This window comes from Canis lupus, chromosome 12 (genome assembly GCF_003254725.2).
Source record: "Canis lupus dingo isolate Sandy chromosome 12, ASM325472v2, whole genome shotgun sequence".
NCBI classification, from domain to species: domain Eukaryota; kingdom Metazoa; phylum Chordata; class Mammalia; order Carnivora; family Canidae; genus Canis; species Canis lupus.
Genome location: NC_064254.1, coordinates 63,275,012 through 63,298,961, shown reverse-complemented (window position 1 = coordinate 63,298,961; position 23,950 = coordinate 63,275,012). Strand labels below are relative to the sequence as shown.

Genomic DNA, 23,950 nt, shown 5'->3' with positions numbered 1-23,950 from the left:
AGTTATGTTGGAGTCTCCCTCCATGGGAGCCTGACATCATGCTACCTATTTAAGTGGAGGTCAGAACAGCTTTCAAACTTGTAAAACCATGTTATCCTTCTACAGTTGCTTTCATTTGAACACTTATTCTCCCAGTATTTTGGCAAGGGTGTAGATAATTTATGGCCTATTTTATGGGTAGAGAAACTGAAATGGCTAACTATTAACAGGTTGTGTTTTCTCAAAGTTACCCAGTAGGTAATTAGTAGGTTTAAGAAAACAATCCAAGACTGCAAATTCCCAGTTTCTTGGCCTTTCCCCTTAGACCTTTATACCTTAGATCCTAAATGCAATGCCGTAAGAATGTAAGAAACTCTGCATTAAGGACCCCAGTAGTCTATTGCCTTATTAGTGTCACAGGACATTTTGATGGGGAGCTTGATAGTCAACCTTGATAGTTACTGTATATGATTTTCTTTCAAATTTAGCACTGCTCTGGAAGCAGAGGAAAGAGAGACTCTTGTCCTGGTCCCTTAGCTTTAGATGAAATTGCATACCACAAAAACATATTTATTCAGCACCATGTGAGTGCTCAGTGCTAGTGCAACACAACCAGTGTGCCTACCCTGATGTTTAGCACTGGTCCCAGGCCCCAGGGGAACCCTGTTGTACTTCTCTTGCTCTGCGTCCCTCAGAACAAAAGGACTGACCACATGCCATCCAGGCTTGTGAGCTGTGCCACTGCTGACAGCTTTGGAATGTGGAAGGTATAGGAAGCAGAAGCACTTAGGTATATTAAAAAAAAAAAAAAAAAAAAAAGACAAATTAATTAATTTGTCAAGTCCTCCTTTCAGATTGCAAAATCAAATATCACTTCCTGGTAGCATTGAGCTCCCCATTTTCTTCCTCCTCTTTGGGTTCCAATTGGTGGTTCCAGAGATACTCAGGAGTTAGTGAGGCATTCACCATAGTAGCAGATGGCGACTGAGGAACATTTTACAGGACTAGACACTTTGATATTACTCTTAAATTGTACATCTATAGGGCTCAATGTCCCACTAGTGAATCATGATATTGATTCTTTACTTGAACATAAATATTAAAGCCTATATAACACAGACCTCAATTCGTCCAGTAGACCCTATAAATACTATATGTAGACCTGTTCACAGGTTATTATTACCTTACATGGAGCTTTGGGAAGGTTGTAACTTCTCTGAGTTTCTGTTTCCCCATTTGTAAAAGAAAAGAATTGGACTAGATGCTTTCTAAAGTCTCTTTCAAGTCTAAAAATTGTGTATTTTTTGAAAAAAATTATTCTACTTATTTATAAATATATATGCTTCTAACAAAACTGAAACAGCCTTATAAAAAACCTACTATAAACTTTATATGACCTGCTATAACCCTTGCAAACCTTGTATAAAACTCTAAGCCCTCCTCATTACTCATTTTGCCCTTCCAGTCTCATTCATTCATTTATCAGGCATTTATAGGGTACCAAATATATGACAGATATGGTGCTATACTTTGAGTGAGAACATAACAACGACTAAGTCACAGTTGATGTGTTCAAGCATCTCATGGGTCAGGAGACCCATAATGAGACTAGTAGGCTGCAATCAGATCCATACAGTGAGGGCAGCTCATGGAGCCGTGGGTCCCTTCTCTGCCCTGAGGGACAGTGCGCCAGAGAAGGATCTTTGGAGGAGGTATGGTGTGAATTGAATCTTAATGAATGGACAGTAGTCACACCAGCCAAGAGAACAGGGAAAAGACCTTAGGTAGAGGGGACAGCATGACAAGGTACAGGGGTGAGAGGGAGCATGGAGCGTGAAGAAGGCAATCGTGTTGGCAGCGTGTCCAATGTGGGGCATGGCCACGTCGGGCAGAGCCTGGAGCAGCAAGCAGGCATCGAGAGTCTTAGATGGACTCTATCCTGTAGGTGATAGAAAATTTTTAAGATGAGAAATAAGAGAATGACATAATAGATTCAGGTGATAGATGGATCACATTTTGACAGTGGTCCAGAGGAAAAATAAATTAAGTGGAGGCCAGATTAAAATCAGAGGAACAAGTTAGAGGCTGCAGGTCTAATCCAGGTGAGAGATTGTCAAGGTCTGGGTGGGAGGATGATGGTACAAATGGAGAAGTGGGGGAGGCTGGACTGAAGTGATATTTTGGAGAATGACACGGATCTATTTGGGTAACAACCAAGGTCAGGGTGTCCATGCCTCCACTGGTCCATTTGATTCTCCCAACATGAACCTCAGAAGGAAAACTTAACCTGCTCCCCGTTCTCAGATCTGCATCCATCGTTAAGGCTGTGCTTGGCCCTTACTTAGCATCCGGGAAGTTGAAAGAGGGACATGGACTCCCTCCTGCGTTCCAAGAGGCTCATTCATCATCATCATCAGTTTTGGAAGCTGTGAGCAAAACATTTCCAAGTCTCGGCCTTGTCATCCCTTATGCATTTCTAAAAGTGCTTTTTGTGGAGGGGAAGTTAGCACCATTACACAGGCCTCATGCCATTCACCACATAGGTTTTCAGTTTTCAACAGAGAGAGCCTGTTCACAGCCAGGGACGGCAAGCAGTCACTTCAATTTAGGCATCTGCAGCTCTGTGCAAATGAGTCAGAAGCAGAAGTTTGGGTTTTCCTTACGAAAGGCAGATGCCTTTAAAACTCAGTGGGCAAATCCTTAGTTCAGCAAGTGGGGTGAGATTGCCCCCAAATTCCCTGGAAACCACCGAAGGCAGCTGGTAAGATGTGACCAGCACAGGAGATGAGTACCCAACCAGGAAAGCAGCAGTTGCCCTCGGGAAGCTCCAGAGAGGGTAAAGGCTCTGGTCCCAGCTAACGCTCTCATGTCCAAATGGCATTTATAGGGCTCTGTGATTTACACAGATTTATATAAGATTGAAGGCACTTTATGAAATCTGTTCCTACAATTACATTTCCTAAGAATTACTAGGGATTAGAATGTCACTATTCTCAAACACTCTGCCACGTAGTTTTCTGTAAACAGTTTATACAGAAATAAAGGAGAGGGAATGATCAGTTGCCAGTTTATATGAGCTTTTCCATACAGAGGCTCACTAAGGCCAATTCCTTCTGATTTATGTACCAACTGCCTGTAGCCAGCTGGACAACAGTCATCCTGACTCCTTACCACTTTTAGAACGTTTTAAAAGTAAGCCCTAATAAAAGGCTTCCTTTCTATTATCCCTGTCCTTTGGGATGAGGACAATTCCCCACAGAAATTGTACACATTTTGCGAAAGCCGTAAATTCTAGCGGTGACATTTTAATGTCCCAAAGTCCGTGCATAATAAATGTCTCCTGTTATAAGTTAGAGCCTTTCTGGGATCTGTTGACCTTTGAAGTCTCTCCAACAGATAAGTTTCTCTCTTATTCAAGGCTACCATACATTGGTTTTCATTTCTATTAGCTACAAAATTGTGACTAAAATGCTTCTGAAATGGAAGAAATGGCTTTTTTTTTTTTTAATAGCTTGGGATGATGCTCAAATTTGGTGACAAGAATCATTTTATTTTCCTAGTACTGAAGAATTTAAAACCAAACTCACATTTGGGGGAGGGAGTATATCACAGGGTGAATATGCTGGAGAAATGGCAATGTACGGGGCACCCGGGTGGCTCAGTGGTTGAGCGTCCGCCTTTGGCTCAGGTCGTGATCCTGGGGTTCTGGGATTGAGTTCTGCATCTGGCTCCTCACAGGGAGCCTGCTTCTCCCTCTGCCTGGGTCTCTGCCTCTCTCTCTCTCTCTCTCTCTCTCTCTCTGTGTGTCTCTCATGAATAAATAAATAAAAATCTTAAAAAATAAAGAAATTGCAATGTGCATAAGAGGTCAAATCCAAACATTATTTAATATTGTTACATGGCTATTTCAGCCTACACACACACACACGAATAGTTTTGAAATTTTCTAAAACAAAATCCACAAAGAATTTTATTAAGAGTCTTAATAATCTTACTGTTGACTCAGAAGCCACTTTCTGCTATCAGAGTTGGATTTCCTGCTCCCAAAAAAGATTGGGTATATTTTATAGATTGCTGGATGTGAGGGAAACTACAGCATGGTCAAGGTCTGCTTACCTCTTTGGCCCCCTTCTCCCCTCTCCAGCCAGGTACACACACTCCCCTGCTGACTTTGGAGCACCAGATGATGGTTCCTACACCCAGAAACGAGTCTCACTGTAGCCCGGTGCCAGTAAGAGGAAGCGCACATGCAGATCCTGGCCTGGAGTCCATCGATGAAAATTCCTGTGGGATCTGTTGAGCATTTGGGGCTGAGGGATAGTTTTTCTCCCAGATATTATTCTGACTGGAGCAGAAGACCCTCAAGGCTTCCATGTATGGACCATGTGTTGACAACATGCCAGTCAAAGTCCATATAGCAGTGAACCAAACAGACGTGGTCTCTTCCCTCTGGGGAAGAGCTCTTATATCTTCAAGTTAAACACCATGTGGTACAACTGAGAGGGAATTCTAGTACTAAATTTAAAAATGGAGACACAGAACTTTATAGTGCAAAGTATAAGTACTCTATTTATGTGAAAAAGAATACACAGGAGTAAACAAGCACACATGCATACACTTGTTTATGCTCTAAAAACATTACAAAGAGCAGAGTTAATACTGTGGAATGGAGGACAGAAGGGAAGCGTTCTTATTTTCAGTGTATCTCTCTCTATTCTTGGCTTTTGTTCTGTGTACAGTAATTTTAAAGAAATTTAGTCTTAGAAACCAAACACGGTATTGAACAATCATGGAAAGGTATATTGTTGAATGCAATAAAAAGCAATTTAGAAGTCTCAAGGAAGATTCCATTCTGATAAAAACTAGAGATAGATAAGAGATAGACAGACAGATAGACAGATAGTCGGTGAGGAAATAACTGAGAGCATAAAACAAATTGGTATGGAAAGTTACCTCCAGGGGATGTGGTGATGTGGGGAGGGCTTTCATTTTCTGTGTTGTATATTTTTGTAACATTTGACTATTCTTCAGTGAGCATGAATTTATAATCAGAAGAAAATGATTTTTTTTTAATAAGAAATGTTGGGATATGTTTTATGCCAAACCACTCTAGCTAATCCCTTTTTGTGTCAGTAATAAAAATAACTTAGAGAACACTAGAGCAGAGAACAGATATTTGAAGCATAAACATTTACCCAGTACTAGTTTTTCCCAAATCCTTATAATTCTCTCCCCGCCCCCCCCCCCCGCCCCCACCATAAGTCCTAAATCAGACAGGATTTCACATAACTCTTCAGGTTCGGTTTGGAACCAGCCCCTCTGTGGGGGTCACCAGGAAAGGCCTGAATGAGATGCCATCCAGCAGTGGAAGTTCAGATCCCTTGACCTTCCTCGGTGCCACCTGTCCACAGTCATGACTCCTGGGAAGGATACTTAGTCTGAGGGGCAAGAGGCTTTTTTTGTCTCTAACCTTTCAGTTTGACCTTGGACCCCAAAACCTTTTTCTATCTTAGGGGCCTCCTTGAGAGAGGTGGCAAATAGATTCAGTTTTCGTTTTACTTTCAGAGCACTCATTTGAAGGTTTTCATTTTGAATTGGCCTGAATCGGGTCTCAGACCCACACACAGCGGCAAGCTCTTGCATGGTGGAGATGGCCTGGGCAGGTTTGTCTGTACTTTCACTTCCCACCCAGATTCCTGAGTACAGACCAATGGGAGATTGCATCAGATTCATCAAGGCAGACCAATTAGACAATCCTGAAATCCCCTTGATGACACAGCATGCATGAAAGCCTGTTTGTACCATATCACATTGTCAAATGTAGATGCAGTCTGGCTATTTTACAGAAAGGAGCTCTTGAAAAGAGGCAGAGAATGCAAAGAGATCAATCCAAGGATACAGAAAACCTGCCTGGGCCAGTTAGTCTTCACTTATTTTGTAATGCAGACAGAGGAGGAGTTAATTCCAACCTCAGCCAGTTGCAACAGAGACATTGTTTCCGTGAAGTTACTCTGGAGAAGGAAGTGCCTTCTAGGTGCTGGGAGCTGATGTCTGCCAAGCCCACACAAGATGTAAGCTGGGAAGGGTAATTGGTATCCTGAAAAACAAGAAGTCACTTATCCAGCACCGAATTACTGACAAAATCATGTGAGTGCTTATAACAGGGCAAATAACAGGCATATGAATAAAAGCAAGTGTCACTAAAGGGACAAAAATCAAAAGCCGAAGTATAAGAGTACCAGGGACATCATTTATGCTATTAATGAAGTATTTAGAACACACACATCAAAAAGACCTTTTAATTCATCTGAAAAAGATCAGGCTTTGGGGATATGTTGTGACTGAAGTTTTAAATGTCTTTAGTAGTTGGTACCAACACGAGCAGCCTTATTCATTTAAGACTAGTTGGTATTTTTGAAAATGTCATAGATTCTCTCTTCCAAGGAAAGATGTAAAAAACTAGCTGGGCATGTTAACCATTATTTGCTTTTGGCAGAGCCACTCTTGTCACGAGCCTTTCCAAATATTTATTTATAGAATAGTCTTTCCACTCCTCTATACTACGAGGCTTGAGGACTATAACCTGAGATGTACTTAAGGCACCTCGCAGTGCTTCACCTGCTGATGAGTTGACAGGTAACATCTCAAAAGGGTGGAGAGAAGCACAGTCAGGGGTAAGGACACAGGTGTTAGAGTGGAACACAGGATGGAATTCCAAAAAGCTTTGAAAGACGTGGAACTCCAAGAGCCCCAAGGAAAGATTGATGGGAAGAGATGTATATAAGAATAAAAACAACAGCAACAAAAAAACATCCCAATGCTTTGATAAGGATGTCAGTTATTGGGTTCATCTTTTCCACCTAGAAGTCAAGAAGGCACTGGCCCCAACTGAATACTCATGCAACTGAGGATTTTGCATTCCGGAAGCTATGAATTTATTTCTGATTTAATCTTAAATAGAGTACTGAAGTGAATTTCACAAGCGAGAGAAACAGTGGAGCCCAAAAAGAAGAAAAAGAAATAAGATTTGTATAAGGAAGTAAAAACAACCGTATGAAGAAGTATCATCATAAATTGGATATAATAATGTTATTCCCTTAATAATATTTTATGTTAATGAAGCAGAGCACTTTTATCAAGATCTCTTAATTTTTGGTACAATTCTTTTAAACATCAATCTATCCTGAAGTGTAGATTTTTAGTAATATCCCTTTTTGCATGGTTCTGATTTGTCATCTATGCTCCAAAGTCCCTAATAAACTTCTGCATTGCATTTGTAGTTCTCTTGCTTCAACCGTGTATCAAAAATGACGAGAAACCAGTGAATGAATGGAAACTATGTGAAAATGAATTTACCAGTTTAAAAAAAAAATGGCATAATTGAAAATATGAGATGTGTCTAAGGGAGGCATTGCCCAGAAAGCGAACACACACATACACACAGGGAAAAGAAAACTGTATCATCGGGCAAGTTCGTTCACTTTTCTAACAACAAATGATTCATCAGTCCCTATGCCACATATATTACAGAACTTGAATATAAAGTGGTATTTACCTTTTGACAACAACCAAAAAAGCCCCTATGGTCTCGCACTACCCTAGTTTTCCCCTAAATTTCTCAACACACTAAACCCATCTATTACTCTTCAGAAGAGCTGATCTGAAAAACTTGAATCAACACGGAAAAATAATCCATTATTTTTCCACTTTACACAGAAAATAGTCACAGTCACTCTTGGTTTCCAAAGCCCTTTCCCCTTTCACGGGGAGCTACTAAACAAACCAATCCAGTCAATAACCTTCAAGGAATAATTACTCAAAAGACCTCGTAGAGCTGAGTGTGGGCCAAGGTGTTGCCTAAAACTTTAAAAGCAAGGTTCTAGAAAATGCAACAAGTAATAATAATTCACCAGTTACCTCTGGAAAAGACCAGCAGCCTTGTATTTGGGGGGCTGCTGGCTGTGTTTTATTTGGGGGAGGTGCTTGCTGACAATTTAAGCATTTGTCAGTGCTTTTCTCCCAAGGAGTGGAGAGGGACTTTCTGTCTTCACGTGGTCTGTGTGACCTCACACTCTTCAGCTTTCAGGTAAAAAAATCTGGATTTTACCTTATTAAAAAGTGCATAAAAGGTGAATAAGGATGGGCAGCCCTGGTGGCTCAGGGGTTTAGCGCCGCCTTCAGCCCAGGGCCTGATCCTGGAGACCCGGGATCGAGTCCCACGTTGGGCTCCCTGCATGGAGCCTACTTCTCCCTCTGCCTCTCTCTCTCTGTGTCTCTCATGAATAAATAATAAATAAAATCTTAAGGAAAAAAGGTAAAGAAGGAGATATAGCAGCTTCCTCTTTATACATGAAGCCAAATCAGAACATGTCAATTTTGGTCAATGCTACATAGTGGACACACTCTTCTTTGTTATATTATTTACTGTAACTTTTCTATGTATTTTTTAACTTTTAAAACAAAGACAAAGAAGTCAATAAAGGGAGCTTCATGTTTCTACAGAGAAAACGTTTTTTTCCTTCATAAATCAATGAAATGAAGGTCCTGTAAATCAATGAAATAAACGTCCTTCTAATGTTTTCTCATAAGGAAAAGTTTGCCACAACTATTCCATTCTTAGAACCAAGGTGGAAGCTTTTTGTTTAGAATATGTGTCAGATCTTTGCTATTTGAGATCAGGAAATATTAAAATCTATTTAAAAGTTCACAGAGGGGCGCCTTGCTAGCTCAGTTGGAGGGGCATGAGACTCTTGATCTTGATGTCCTGGGTTCGAGCTCCACATTAGATATAGAGATTACTTAAAGAAGTAAACTTTAAAAAAAAAAAAGTTCATAGAGAACATTGTGAAGTAGGATTAGAAACTTAAACGAAAACTATCAACGTGGAAAAAAAAAAGAAATCTGGATTTTAGTCTAAATTCTGGGGGATCCCTGGGTGGCTCAGCGGTTTAGCCCCTGCCTTGGGCCCAGGGCGTGATCCTGGAGTCCTGGGATCGAGTCCCACGTCGGGCTCCCTTCATGGAGCCTGCATCTCCCTCTGCCTGTGTGTCTGCCTCTCTCCCTCTTCCTGTGTCTCTCATGAATGAATACATAAAATCTTTAAAAAAAAAAAAATTCTGTTGCTAACCTACAACTTGAACTCTGGCAAATGTCTTCACTTCACCTGGGTCTCAGTTTTCTTATTTTAAAAGTGGCGATGATAACACCTTTCCAACTAATGCCCTTGACTTTTGTGAGGAAGGGATTGTAAAACTTTCAAAGAACAAAGCACTTTTTGAATGTTAGATAGTTTCATGAAAAATATACTACCTTCTTCTTTTTTTTTTTTATACTACCTTCTTCTTATTTCCTTCTCTCACAAATGCCATTAATAAAAATTATGGCTAGAGTGAGACTGGCATTAAAAGTACATTCCTGATCCATGCACTGCCAATTACAGTTCCATAGGCATCTGGGCACTTAATGAGTCTTATTTGATGGTCAGGATCCACCTTCATACATGGAAAGATTCGTTCTCTCAAGCCTTGATTCTAGACTGACTTCCTCTTTCCATGTTGGAATTTTATTGCACCTGACATCCAGATGGAAAAAGGCAGAATGTTCTAGAAGTGGTTGAGAGATCCACTTTAAATGTAATTTAAGTGCGTGGTGATTAATGTCTCCTGTGCACATTCTTTATGATTTGTAGTCTTTTGAACTGAAAGTTGCCCTACTACATTCCATTGGGTTTCCTTTCACATACGACAAATTCACACTAAATCTGGTTTGGTTAGACCCTTGATCGGTGGGCATCTCAATCACAGATGTAGTAGAGTATCGTCGTTCCCAGTTGAGTGCAGCAGTCAGTTATAACATCCTGGGAAAATAGTCAATTAGCCTGTGATTCATGTTGGAATAATGCATTGCTTTCTAGTAAAAGATTCCTTGGAGTTGTGTCTAGAGTTTAATAGCAGACGACTTTTACAAGAACATTTTGTTACACAAAAATTCCCTTCATAACTTTTAGAAATTCAGTTTGCACAAGAGTGTATGAATAGCACAGACATTACTGAAAAGTGGCCAGATCCTGTGCAGTCATGTCACATCATTTTCCAACTCTTGAATAATAATATTCCAAGCTGAGCTTGAGATTCTACTACTCTCCAATGTGGTTTTCTGTTCTGAGGTGGTTTGTTTTCCTCTCTGCCATTCGTCAGATTTTATATCCTGGGAATAGAACCCTGACCTCCACAAAGAGAACATTTTTAATGACCTTGGTAGTTCCTGAGATCCTTTCGGTCTCATGACTAAGAACAGACTTAAAAATGTAGACATTGCGAACTAGGTTCCCAGGCCGTCCTTAAGGTGCTGAGAAAGTTTAAGCAAATTGTATGCTGTACTCATGCTTCAGTTTTCTTATCTGTAAAATGGGAGAGAACAGTACTTATCCACAGCACAGGGCTATTCTCTAACTGCAGGGGGGAATGTTTACCAGTAGAAAGTACTACCAGATTATAAATCAAAATGTTTGATATTTTGAAACTTTCATTTAGAAGAAAATATTTATTTACAATGGGGGAAATGTGTCATTTAAAAATTCATAGGAAAGAAAAGCAAGCTTCTTGATTGTATGGGGTCATCAATAATGCCATTAGGATTAGGAATCCGTCTACCTGTAGAGCATGGCAGGCTTTGGAGACATGCCCAAGATTCTTTGTACCGCTCATCCTTAACACTGTCTTAACAGCACACAGATAATTCTAGTGACATTTGGTACCTATAAAACTAAGGAGTATAGACATTTGGGGGCTTTGCCCTAGTACATAACACACAGAACAGGAAATAGAAGCAAGACCATTTCCAGTTCCATTGGTTCTAATAGAACCAATTACATTTTCCTGTGTCCCAGGCTTGTAAGGGTATTTCATAATGGGCCTCCAAAAAGCAGATTCTGTAGATCTGGAAAAGAAAGTGTGAATTTTCCTGAGACACAGTTAACATGCCCCAGCTCCATCACCTGACCAAGTCACCACTCAAGGTGGTTGCATTTCTGTGGTGCGATCCATAACATGGAATCGTTGTAGCCTATGTTGCATAAAATGTCACTTTGGAAGCCATCGGTGTGCAAGAGGCAGGCAAAACTTCTGCCCAAAAAAGACAGATCCGATAGAAAATGTAAGATCTGGATTCTTTCCCGACCCTCCCCCCCCACAGGCTGGGTTAGGCACCTTTCCTCTGCTCTCCTCCATCACCTGTACTTCCTACACTGCTTGGCAGTTTTGTGCGTAGGTGTCTGTTTGCTTTGCTAAACTACACCAGCACTCAGTAGATACGCAAAAACTGGAAGGTGTCCTTTTTCTCTTCTTTTGTCCTTCTCTTTCATTAATTTCGTCTATTCTTTTACCCAACAAATATTTTAAGCACCGACTATGTGCCAACCACCCAAACGCATTATCTATATTTAATCTCTGCACCTCCACCATCATTCCCGCTTTGAAGATAAAGAAATACAAAATCAAATCACTTGCCCAAGTTCAGTGAGAAAAATTAGGGGGGGGGGGGAGGAGGAAACCAGGGTTTAAAATTAGATCTCTCTGGCATCAAAGTCCATGCCTTTTCTCCTCCATTATGCTGTCTCCCAGGCCGAGGTGGTTACACAGAGAGCAATAGAAATCATGGAAATAATACTTTAGGAAGAGTATGTATGGGCTGTTTATCTGGGAGGAGCTGGATGGCAATCTGAGGTACCGTGGAAGGCTTAGGCACATATGGTGGCTGACAGACACCGAGGGACATATAATATAGCATCTCCTAATATATTTTGCAAACCTTTACATAACATACATAGAGGAGGTCGGTTCTACAAAGTGGAGGTCACCAGAGGAAGAGTGAAAGAATCCAGTGCAGGGGCCTCGAGGAGACAGGACCATGCAGAGCCTGGGGAGGGGGCTCCAATCAGGGCTGGAAACCAGGACGCAGTTTCAGAGAAAAGATTTTGAAGTAAAAAAGTGCCCTTAAGGCTGATCTCTACAGCTGGGAAAGGAGAATTCAAGACTTACAGGAACAGGTACCAATTAACATTTGGCAGGAAGGCAAAAAAAGCCTCAGGAAAATGCCAAGGATTTCATCAGGATAAACTTGTACAAGAATGTTAAGTTCAAGAGCACCAGATGGCATTTTCTGAGGTACTTGGTATTATAAACAGAGATTTCTGATACAGGCATTTCCTCGGAGACAGAAGAAAAGTCATCCGCAGAATTTTATTTGAGAACTGATAAGTGGCACCAAAGGAAGCCACATACACATGACCATTCCTTGTGGAGACGTGAGCCAGACAAGGAAGCCAATTCCCTTCTTCTGCCTGGATTTGTTTTCTTTGGTTTCCTTGAGGCTTACTGGTAATGGCCAAGCTCGAAAAAATAAACTTTTGCTATCGCATTTAGGAAACACACTTTTCATGTTCCTTTCTGGAAACCATCCTTTTATGACACTGGAATTCTTTTCTGTTATCATTCTACCAGAGCAGAGAAGATGAAGATTTTCTCTTGGCTAATGAATGGTACAAGCAGAAAGCTTTTGAGGCTCTCTGAGTCATTTGGAGGAAAGCGTTAGAGACATTGATTTTGTTCTTGGTGTAATAAATAGCCAACGTTTCTCAAGATGCTGAAAGTTGGGCATTTGTTTCTCCACTGTATACGCAAAGGCCTCCCGTATTTGTGTCCTTCTGCGCTCATTTCCTTTGCTTTCTGCTTCCGGGCCCCACCCCCTCACCCTGCCCAAGCCAGGAACATCATCTTCTGTCTTCTGTGGTCGCTTTCGACCTTCCACCCCTCTGTAGTCTTCCATATGGCCCCATATGCTTCAAATAAAAGCCCATTGTCCATCTGACACATCACTTTTCTCTCATTCATATTCCCCCTCATGAGTCATATCCCCTGGAAGTCCATCTTCCTTTTGGAGTGTCTTTCTTTCTGAACCACTTCAGATCCTGAAATGATGAAGAGAATCACAACAATACCATATTTTCCTGACTTCTTTGTCACGTAAACACTCTCAGAAAACTTCCTTTCAGAGATCTTCCATCCCTTTTCCTTTTATGATGTCTTTTGAGGGACTATTATGAGTCCAAGAGGCAGAGATGCTGTGGGAATTGGCTTTGTGCACTCCTTAACATGCTTGTTAGATTCTGCAATGTCACTTAGGATATGAGTGCGGTAGTGTAGGGAGGAAAATGAGAATATGGTGAATGAGCAAAAGCACAAAATCTATTTATAAAATGCACTGAAAAGTTGAAAGGAGCCCATCATAGTTCAGAACACACTTGTAGTGAGAAAGGTCTAGACAAGAGCCATCTTCCACTGAAGGGAGACCTGCATAGACTGGACCTCCAAGGAGGGAAGACAGAAATCAGAGAGGTCTAGGTTTGAATCCCAATTTCACTTCTTACTAACAGGTTAACTTCTCAAAGCCTCAGGCTCCTCTTCGATGAAATGGGAATAAAATCTGACTCATGGCCTTGCCAATGAGGTTTCAGCGAGATAGCGCAAGTGAGTTACTCAGCGTGGTGCCTGCCATAAGGTGAACGTTCAAATAAATGAGAACCCAAATTGTGAGATGCCAAAAGGGGCATCTAGAAGGTATGAGGATGATCAGGGAGGCAGCAATGTGCAATCCAATACAAAGTAGCAGACATTAGATGCACATGGGGGTGGTTCTCCATGCCCTGGGAAGGCAACAACCCAGGCCAGAGAAGCTGTGGGAGTGGTGCCATGCTGGGAGTGGCTCAGGCTCAGCACCTGAGTGAGAGATCCACAGGTGGGGGCGTGGTCTTACAAGGCAGAAGCCAGTACATGGGAATAAGGAGTCAAGGTCTGGCCCGATGACCTTACCGATGCCTCGGTGCTGAGTTCCCTTCCAGCTTCCTGGGTTCCTTCCTACCTCAGACCAGGATTGCTTTCAAGACTAGAGTGGGCTGGTGGGGCCCAGGAGTACGAGTGAGCAGCACCTTTCCTTAGAAGTCTGACGGACTGTTTCTTTTCTTCTCCTCACATGGCAAATACGCAAACTTAAAATTATGGGAAAATGAATCACCGAGAGAAGGCAGTTTGAATTTTCTCCAAGACAGATGTGTTTGAAAAGACTCTTTCCTCGGAGGGAAGTTCTTAGGTTTCAATATTCCATTCTAACCAACGAGCTCCAGCACTTTCTCTCCTTTATCTTGGTTGCCTGCCTGAACAATTTGGGCTGCAAATCCTCCTGCTGCATCTGTCTGCGGATCACCCCCCAGTCCAAAAGAGTGTTAGGCTGCTCTTTAGATTTCATTCATTACCATTCTTTCTGATTCAGAAACAAACAGATGACAAACTAATATGATTTAAGTGTCCCCTCGAGTGTATTTTTATTAATGTGACAGAGAAGCATCATATTTTAAAAAGTCATGTATTTAGTGTACCAAGTTTTTTTTTTTAAGATTTTATTTATTTATTCATGAGAGACACAGAGAGAGAGGCAGAGACAGGCAGAGGGAGAAGCAGGGTCCCCGCAGGGAGCCTGATATGGGACTCGATCCCAGGACCTGGGATCACACCCTGGGCCAAAAACAGATGCTCAACCACTGAGCCACCCAGGCGTCCCTAATGTGCCAAGTTTTTAAGAGTTTAGCTTTGGTGACAAACATATAGGTGTTTATTTTACTTTTTATGTTGATATATGTAGAGGTAAAATAAAAGAACACTTCACTGAACTGTGACATCCTGGGATATACACTGACTTGCGATACGTTAGAATAAGGCGAGTTTTAGAGAAGCTTTCCTTTGTTATCTAGGTGTCGTATTAGACTATAACATTAGACCAAATGTATTAGCCTGTAGGTCTGTATGTTTCTATGTGTTAGACCCTAAAGGAGTACTTTCTGAAATCTGCATAAATTTTCTTTTCCTGAGTGTTGCAGCAAGGCATCTACTCGGTCGGTGGCTCTTACCGTCGTGTCATAATCCCCCAAAAGCATTTCCTGCCACGTTCTCCCTGTATACATTGGTCGCTCAATAAACACTGTGAACAGCCCGACAAAATCTGAATTGTATATCCACAATGACTTACTTTTTATTTTGTAATTACTTACTGGCAGTAGTTGAGGAAATGTCTAGTTGACTTTCTCCTATAAAGGAGAAACAGCTGTTCCTTGTAAATCAGGGGAAACCCTGGAGAATCCGTGAAGTGGGCAGGGGCTAGATTAGGACAGAGAAGGACTCAAGGGAGTGATGCTGGGCAAAGAGGCTTAGGTGTTTCTCCACAGCTTGGCTTCTAGAGTTGCCTGGGCACTCCATAGCCATCATCTATAGCCGTAGAGTAGAAAGTTTGTGTTCAGGAAGTGGCTAGTGGAATTTCCCAACTGCAGACAGATAATCTGTTAGGTGGGGCTAGCGGAGAGTTGCTAATCACCTCTGGGTCATGACACAGAGTGTCCATAAGCCGGGCCATTCTTCAGAAGGGGCACACTACCGTAAGGGATTCCACTTTCCTGAATGAGATTGGAGGAAGCCCAGTAATACTTCAGTCAATCAATCAATCAATGTAATTTTTAAAACCCCGCAGCCCTCGGGTACTAGAATAAAAAGAGAAAGAGATGAACCCACCTGAAAGGGTACAATTCAAACACAGGTCAATGGTTCTATAAATACAGAGACCAAGGGGCACCTGGGTCGCTCAGCGGTTGAGCATCTGCCTTTGGCTCAGGGCGTCATCCCGGAGTCCCGGGATCAAGTCTCACATCAGGATCCCTGCAAAGGAGGAATGAATAAATAAAATATTTAAAAATTAAAAAGTAAATAAATAAAGCCAGAGACCAAACTGGTGGCTACCAGAAGGAAGGGGGTGGGGTAATGGGCAGAATGGGTGAACAGGGGTGGGAGATACAGGCTTCTAGGTTGGGAATGCATAAGTCATGGGATTAAAAGGTACAGCCCAGGGACTACAGTCAATGATGTTGTAATAGTGTTTTATGGTGACAGATGGGAGTTACACTTGTGGTGAGCACAGCCTAACTTTGAGAAAAGTTGAATCGCCATGTGGTACACCTGCAACTAATGTGACATTGTGTGTCAACTACCAAATTTAAAAACTAAAAGACAACTAGGTTAGTGGTGTCTACTGACCTTCTGACCTGCCTGACCTTCTACTATATCTTCATCACCATCTTTTGTTGTTGTTGTTGTTCTTCCGTTTTATGCTTTGTTGGGAAAGCGAGCAAATTTAAGCCCTTGCTATACTTTATCTGGTGAATGGGAAGTAAAAAAGGGTCAGTTCTGTTTCCGTGTCTTGGACTTGGAGAAGGCGCTGTATTTGGAGAACTTGTGGCTGGTGCTCAGGGACCACCCCCCGCCCCGTGTCTGCCACACGAGGGACAGAACTTTCCAGGGCCTCTGCATGTGGTGCCACACCCCCCCCGCCAGTCCCCGCCCTGGCCCCACAGGGCTCCTCTGGAGAACCCAGGGAGTGCCCTTTCATTGGAAGAAAGATGTCCCCAAATGGGCAGGGCGGGGTATTTAATACAAATGCTGAAGAAGATAAAGTTCAATGATGCACTTTCTCAAGGAGTGCAAATCAAAAAAAATCAAATAGGAAAAAAAAAATTCTTTTTTCTCCTCCAAATGAAACTGAAATTAAAACTGTTTTGGAGACATCAGGGGTTCATTCCACTGCCTTTTTTTTCCGAACCTGTAGCATTTCGTACAAAGTCAAGGAGGAAGAAATTCATCCTTAGAACAAGCTTTGCAAATTTAAGACATGTGTTCAGATTCCACTACCAGATAAAATTCCCCACAGACACCTAAATCTGTGTATTTGGAATCTAAATGGTGGTGGAATACAGAGATTTTTGAATATGAATCTCTAGCTCTTACGTGTGTTGATAGGGAAGATCCTCTAAAAGTTTCCTCCCATGGACCCTGTTCTGCCCTTGGCACAGGATTTTCACCTGATCATTTCGCTCTCATGCAAATGAGCCCATCAAAGAAAGCATCATTTTATTTGAGAGCAGAAACCTAAACTAAGACTTTCTTGGGGAAGCCATTTGTGTGGACAGAAGCCTCCTTGAATGCTGACCCTTGCTCACTTGGGCGCTAAAGCTCCTCTCTTAATTTCCTAGACAGGCTTTCCGACTGGCCCTTTTGATGCCAGTGAAGTCAGGGCAGCATGTATTTAAGTGAAACCTCTCATTTTCTCCACCAAGGAGCCCAAAGTAATTTTCTATTTGCTCCTGAGTTAACTTTCTTCCTTCTTGGATTCTTTCTTCCTTCTTCTATTATCCCTTGACTCTTATCGTGTAGTCTTGATACCCCAGGGCTTCTCGTGTTTCCCTTTAACCACTCCCACCCCATTCCATGCCATCATTTTGTCTGTAAAAAGGTAACTCAGTAATATAAAAATAAATATGACATAAATGCACCTCAGTGACAGTGAACTCCTTCAGCCTTCTCTCGCATTTTCCCTTTGGGACAACTGAACTGAAGACCATCATGGGTTTTGCTTTATAGGAATCCCAAGCCGACCTACTTCAAAAATGTTAATATATGATGGGTCAAGAGGATGAAAAGAAAAAACTATCACTATGTAGCTGGGATGATTATTTCCCCCTCTTTGAGGCAATTAAATATATCCCCTTTCTAAAAATCTCTAGCTCCCTGACCACACGGCACACTGGCATCTTATAAAATATAGGAGAACCCGCCCCCCATATCATCAACATTCATCAAGGTTTATACCATATAGAAAATCCTTAATGTCTTCCAAGTTAAACCAAGGAGAACTAAGCTTATTTGGTCTTCATCTGTTACTCTAACATGTTCATTCATATTCATCCTTTGTGCTACTATTATATATGCTGAGTGAGGGGCTTTGTTGTATCTTCCCTCTATCAGCAATCCGTTCCACCTCATGTGAATGTAATACTTTTCCTTCAATTAGGACCCAAGATTTTAAACTTTCTATTCCCTGGAGGAATAATTTGGCAAATCTTGGCCAGTCTTATAAAAATTCACAGATGCTGCTTTGAATAAAACAGTTCATAATGGTTTAAAAGAGGCTCTCAGCTCTCAACTTTCATCTCCACACATGAGGTGGGTGGTGGGGGAGAGAGGAAGCGGATCAATGGCCAAAATGAAGTTTTGATCCTAGCTCTAACCCGAGCTCCACCCACCACCTAAACACCCACCACCTATAGCCGGATCATTTGTCAGCACTCCATTCATGAGCATCGTAATTAAGATGCCACAATTCGCCTCTGGTATCAAAGGCTTGTTCCAGTGGAAATCATCTACGTAACATCCTGTGTGTGAAGAATCAGGAAGGTCCATTTGGAAGCTGGGCTTGGAACACTGTGGTCTGAGTGCAGCCCCACGCCCCCGAGCCCCACGCTTGCCTCGGCCACCCCCAGAATGGGTGCTGCAGATGTCACACAGAACCCAGTGCGATGAAGGATTTGGGCAAGTTAGGAAGGTAAGTGAAGAGGAATGTTTTCCCTTCTGACATATCTCTAGCAACTGTGCCCTAACCTGCAAATGTGGCTCCAATCCTTTACAGAACTATTAGTTTCTTTACAGCAAAGTTCTAAAAACTTAGTTTCTTTTGATTTTTAACCCCCCCCCCAGGAAAATGACACATTTGGGGCCAAGGCATTAAAGCATGGTCTCTTGGGAGAAGGGGGTTGGGGGGGTGGGGGGAGGGCTATTGCTTTCCAGCCCACAAACAGTTGCAGGTGCAAAAAATGTGCACACACGAAAAGGGAGGTCTGGTAGAGAGGCCTCTTTCAAACAGCGGCCTTTTAAGTTCAATAAATCTCTTTGCTCTTCCCTTTGTGAGCCGTGTGCTCCCCTCCCACGCTCAAATGCACACCCCCATCCTCAATGTGGCCTCCAGAAGGAATCTTCATGTTTGTTGTGAAGTTTTCCGTAATTACATAATCAGTGAAGTCTGTGAGTCCGTGTTGAGGAGGCTGAAAAATTCAAGCCTGAGGATTACAGTAACATAATTAGATGGCTTCCTGGAAGAGCCAAAGTGATTTTTCCCTGGACCGGACTCTGCCCGGCCGCCCTCTGGAGGCCTTCCTCCTGCCGGTGAATCACAGCTCCTGGACACTGCTGCCCACCAACATCCCCCCAGGTGTTTCACGGTGCTTGTGTGTTGTGGGTGAACTCTGCACACATGCTGTGCGTCGATTTGATTGAGAAGGCAGGAGCCACAAAACCAGAGGGCTGTGGTTTCTCGAATGCCTTTATGTCTGTGTGGTGACAGAGGCAGTGCTTAGCTTGTCTGGGCCGTGGGACCTTGACTCATCCGGCAGTGTCTAGAGGCCTTGATTCCTTGCCTTGGGGTTTTAGGGACAGGAAGAGAGAGAAGAAAGACCACAGCTGAGTTTTGGGTGTGTAAGGGAGTTGGGTACCTGATATGCATCATTTCTTGTGCATTTTTTCCCACGTTGGTTGGATATTGACCATTATTAGGTCTTAAAAACCAAACGACCGGAAATAACCTTTTATTTCTCTGCCATGTTAATCCCTTAGACTCCACCTTCCCAATACCCAAGCAATCCTTTGAAATGATTATTCATGTGCTCTCTAAACTCTTTGTCTCTGTCTCTGTCTCTGTCTCCTCTCTCTTCCCCCCTCTCCCCCACAGTGTTGAGTTTCCCGTGTATGTTGGCTCTTGTAGATTAGTCGGGACACACACGGAGATTCTAGGAATTTCTTAAAAGCAGATGCAAAGGTGTGACCGCAGCAGATTGTTTTCTAAATTAAAATAACTGGCATACAAAAAAAAAAAAAAACTTTACGTAGCTATCTTGTTATTTAGCTGGTTTCCCTAGTTTCTGTGGAAGCCATCCATGGCCCATTCGAGATTGCAAGCCAAGGGAATGGCTTTAAGATCAGAAAAGATGGCTCGAGGGAACCCTCTCCCTTCATCTGGTTCTGTAATAAAGAGCTGGAACCTCAGATTTGGTCACTGGTGCTGGAATTTAACATTGATTTTAAAAGGGAAGACAGATGGATCTCAAGTGGAAACAGTATCCATCTCAGGACTATCAGAGCTGGTTCCATTGCCAATTATTCAGCAGGCACAAAATCTGGTGGAGCACATAGTTGATTAGAATTGGGCTCCTCGGGGCCCTTGGGGCTCCTGGGTGACTCAATCGGCTAAGCCTCTGACTTCGGCTCAGGTCATGATCCCAGAGTCCTGGATGGAGCCCCACATCGGGCTCCCTGCTCGGTGGGGAGTCTGCTTCTCCCTCTTTCTCTGCCTGCTGCTCTGCCTACTTGTGCGCGCGCTCTCTCTCTCTCTCTGTCAAATAACTAAATAAATCTTAAAAAAATAAAAAGGAACCTCAAGTAAAAATTTTCTGGAGGTTCCTGGGCACTTGAGTGGCTCAGTGGTTGAGCATCTGCCTTCAGCCCAGGGCATGATCCTGGGATCCTGCATGGAGCCTGCTTCTCCCTCTGCCTATGTCTCTGCCTCTTTCTCTGTGTCTCTCATGAATAAATAAATAAAATCTTAAGAAAATTCTTTTTCTGGAGGTCCTTCTTCATTCTCTTACTCTCAGAGAACCCCTTGCCCTGCTCTCTGAACCCCTCATTTCTGTTGCCATCAAGGTGCTCCTGCATCTGCTCAGTTCGCTCTCAATTATTCTATACGTTTATATAGGAAGCACACTCTCTCTTTTTTGACATTCCTCAAGTGTTTGAATAACATAAATCTGTCTCTTAAATATTTGAATGAATCTTTTGGAAGTCAAACTGAACCGTGTCTTTTTGAGACATAACTCCTTAATAACACATCTTGTGTTTTGAAGACCGTTCTTCTTGACTTTGTCTTTACCAAATTTGAGCTCCAAAGAATAACAGTTAATGATGTCTATATACCAATGTTTGCTTCTTTGCTTTATAAAATGAAAGATGATAACAAAAATTAAATTTGCTTGGGATTCTCCAGATTTTAATTATTCCAAAATGATCACAGTCGTTCTCTTATCAAATGCGTGATCAGGGAAACAAAAGCCTGACAAATCAAATAAGAAGTTTGTCAAAATGTTACTATGAATAGGATCCAGGTTAGAAAGAAAAAACATTTTGTTGACAGAAAAAACTCATTTTCTGCCAACAGAAAAATAGGAGGACTTTTTTCATATAGGTTTAAATGTCCTTGTCAAATGGTGACATTTATAACGTACTTTATGAGTTAATGACTTTTCAATGTGCCCATTGTCCATAAAACACCTCTACTCCCAGGATAATTAGTGACTGAATCCCTATAAAATTGATTATGTGTAAAACCTCAACAGGAGACAGAACCTCTATTCTCATGTTGCTCTATGAGAATGTATTAATTAATAAAAATTATTATAAAAATAAACCAGAACAGGTTGGTCTTATTTTATCTAACTGTTCAACATAGTTATCTATGGCTGTATAATAAGTTATCCCAAAACTTTATGGCTTAGGACAACAAACATTTATTTATCTTATGGTTTCTATGGTTCAGGAATCTGGGCATGGCCTAGCTGGATACCTCTGGCTCAAGGCCTCTCAAAGGGCTAGAGGCTAAATATTGGCTGGAGCTCAGTTGGGGAAGGATCCCCTCTGAGTTCACTCAATGGCAGCATCCAGCTTCTTATAGGCTACTGGACTGATGACTTAAGTACTTGCTGGCTCTTGGCTGGAGATACCATTTTCTCAATAAGCGAGCCTCTCTACTGGACAGTTTACAACATGGCAGCTATCCTCCCTCAGAATAGGCCAGAAAGACAGAGAAAGAGCAAGCAAGATGGAAGCCAAGTACTTTGTGTATTCTAATCTTAGAAATGACAGGCCATCTCTTTTGTTATATTTTACCACTTAGAAGCAAGTTACTAGATATAGTCTGTACTCAAATGGAGGCAATTACATAATGGCACAAATATAAGGAGGCACAGATCGTTAGGGGCCGTCCTAGAGGCCATGAACCAACTTATTATCTGCAGAGTTTCCTGTTTCTTCTTTAAAATTACTTAAAGGCCCCAGAGATAATTAGAAATGTAGTCTTCCATAAGTAATAGTAAAATATCTCAGTAAGAGGCAGTGTTTTTAGTTTTCTGCTGGTTCAGGAGTCTAAATTATTAGTAGATAGTCTTGTCCAGTGGTTATGGTACTTCCAAAACTGTTGCTCTTAATAATTAGCAAATATGGGAGCAATCCTATAGTCACAGGCAGGGATAAACCCTCCCTATCCAAATTAAATGAAAGGCCACTTAACATTAGCTATCACAGTAATGATCTTAGTATTAGTTACCTGGTATATTATTTATCTATTGCTGTCTAACAAATTGTCCCAAGCTTAATGGTTTAACACAGGAAAATAAATCCTTGTTTTCTTGCACAGCATTCTGTGGGTCAGGAATTTGGGAGTGGCTTAGCTAGGCTGTTCTGGTTGGTGTTTCCATGGAGGCTGCAGTTACCTAAAGGTTTGACTGGGGCTGGAGGATCCACTTCCAAGGTGGCCACTCACGTGACCGGCAAGTTCTTGCTGGTTCTTGTCAGAAAGTCTCTGTTCCTTGTGCAGTGGGCCTCCACAGGGCTGCTTGAGTATCTTTAAGACATGGTGGCTGGCTTTCTCTGGAGAAAGAAAGAAATCCAAATTGTTTATGAGACATATGAAACCTATCTCAAACTTTTATAGTGATTCTCGTCTTAGTGTTTATCCATGTTGCAGGCACAAAATGTGTGATCTTTAGAGTATTAAATTTTACAACACAGGAACTACCATACCAAATGATTCAACACATGTTCATCCCCCCAAAAGGACACAAGCACTGTTGTTTATAGGGGTCAAAGAACTTTCATAAAATGTGATATTTGATCATCAAACAACAAACTGCAATGCAAATTCATTGGACCTAAGTCTCTCTGACCTGTCCTGTGACTCTCTTAGATGTACCACAGGATTGTAAATAGACAAACAGCAGAGGAACAGCAGATCGATAATTTGGGATGGCTTCAAGAGAATGAGGACATATATAACCAAATAACTAAAAAGTCCTGTAATGTTATCCATGAGATGAAATAAGACCCATGCCAAAGAACTCAACAAAATATTTGGAGCTCACATTGGTAGTGAGACCTGGCTTTTCATTACAGACAGATTGGCTTCAAAGAAGTGGAGGCTCAAGGGCTTTCAAGTATGGCTCTCTGTAGAAGTCTGTCTCTACAGCAGCAAGGTTTCTGATAATCTTGGTTTGCCAAACTCTGTCCAGAGACCACCAGGAGCACACCTGTAGTAAAAGAAAAAAAAATTTAGCTTGATTTAGCCTACAAGAACAAGAGACAATATAAGGTAGAGGAACCATTGGTTGAGTCAAAAGAAGAAGAAATTAGGGTATGGTACTAACAGGACTTGAGGGCTGGAATTAGTCAAAAATGGTCTTGGCATGAGTTGTTCAGAATTTGTAAACCCAGGCAAGTTGCTGGAATACTCGGTGGTGTCATTTTTAGAACATAAGACCTTTGCAGAATTACTGTTATATCATTTTGTCAATGGTACTGTCTGGGAACATATGGGCCTGAGTGAAGAGGCATTATACAATTTTGACCTTAGGCCTTTTGTTTATTTTACTAGTCATAGTGCAGACCATTTTTTGAGCTATAGTTTGCTTCAGCTCTCTTCCTCAATCTATATAAGGGAATCCAAACTAATGCCTTCCCTCTCCTTCATGTCCTGTAAGGAGGTCTCTAACTAAAGTGTATATGATAAAAAAGACTCCCCACTTTCCTCATGCTGTTTTTTTTTTTTTTCCTAGCAAAACCCACTCCTAAGCTTGGGGGAAAGGAAGAGCTTGAAGCAGGATCAATTCTATCATTGACTTTGCATATTGTGTTTTCTCTAATCATAATTCCATTGCAAAAATTCTACTCTTTAATACCCAGCTCAAAGTCACAACCTTTAAAAAGTATTTTCCAATGCCTCTCCC

The 23,950-nt window shown here is 41.8% G+C and overlaps 1 pseudogene; it reads right to left on the bottom strand.

Annotated features, from left to right (window-relative positions):
* LOC112658332 (40S ribosomal protein SA-like) overlaps nt 1-23,950 on the bottom strand; it is a 146,776-nt pseudogene that overhangs the window by 100,120 nt on the left and 22,706 nt on the right.